This window comes from Penaeus monodon, chromosome 27 (assembly GCF_015228065.2).
Source record: "Penaeus monodon isolate SGIC_2016 chromosome 27, NSTDA_Pmon_1, whole genome shotgun sequence".
Taxonomy (NCBI): Eukaryota; Metazoa; Arthropoda; class Malacostraca; order Decapoda; family Penaeidae; genus Penaeus; species Penaeus monodon.
The window spans coordinates 18,334,566-18,335,386 of NC_051412.1; positions in this window are offsets into that span (position 1 = coordinate 18,334,566).

Here is an 821-nt window from a genome sequence, read left to right on the forward strand (position 1 = left end):
GATGCATCATCCCGTTCTAACCCGCCGCACGCCTCTCCCCGGCCAAGCAACCTGCACGCACAGGCACCGTGGCCGCTCTTAATCCCGACAGCAGCCGCCGACCGCTCCCGAGCCCCGAATCCCGATGCGAATCACGTCACGTCGAAAGTACACACGACCTGTTTTACCTCTCTGCATGATTTCTCGTCTTTTTGCATGAGACCTCGCTTCTTTGCATGATTCTTCGCCTCTATGGGTAATTTTTCGTCTTTCTGCATGATTCCTCTCCTCTCTGAATGATTCCTGCTTTTCTACATGATTTATCGCCTCTTTGCAAGATCCCTCGCCACTTTGTACAGTTTCCTGCAGTTCCTCGTCTCTTTGCCTGACCCTGCCCATTTGCATGATAACTGACTTCTCTGCATGATTCCTCGCCTCTTCGTATGACCCCAGCCTCTTTGCATGAATCCTCGGTTCATGACGGCGCGTGAGACGGCGAATGGGCGTCGGGATTCGAAGTCGCGGAAAAAAACACCGAGGGACGCGAGACAAAAGCCAAAATCCGTGGGTAAGAGTATATACCTGTCTCTGTGTCTGCATTTACGAGTACGTCCTTCCCTGTATCAATGCCAGAGTCTCCCTAAGTCCTTCCATGTCTGGCTGTAAGTCTGTTTGTGTGTGTCTAAGAGTTTACTGAAGTGTTAATGCCTGTCTCTTTGTCTATCTGTCAGTCATATTCTAGGTCGCAAACAATGGGTCCACAATAGTAAAACACGTTAGATAGATACATTCTATATTTCTTTTTTAATAAAATTCTATAAATGGACATGCGCAGTCTTATG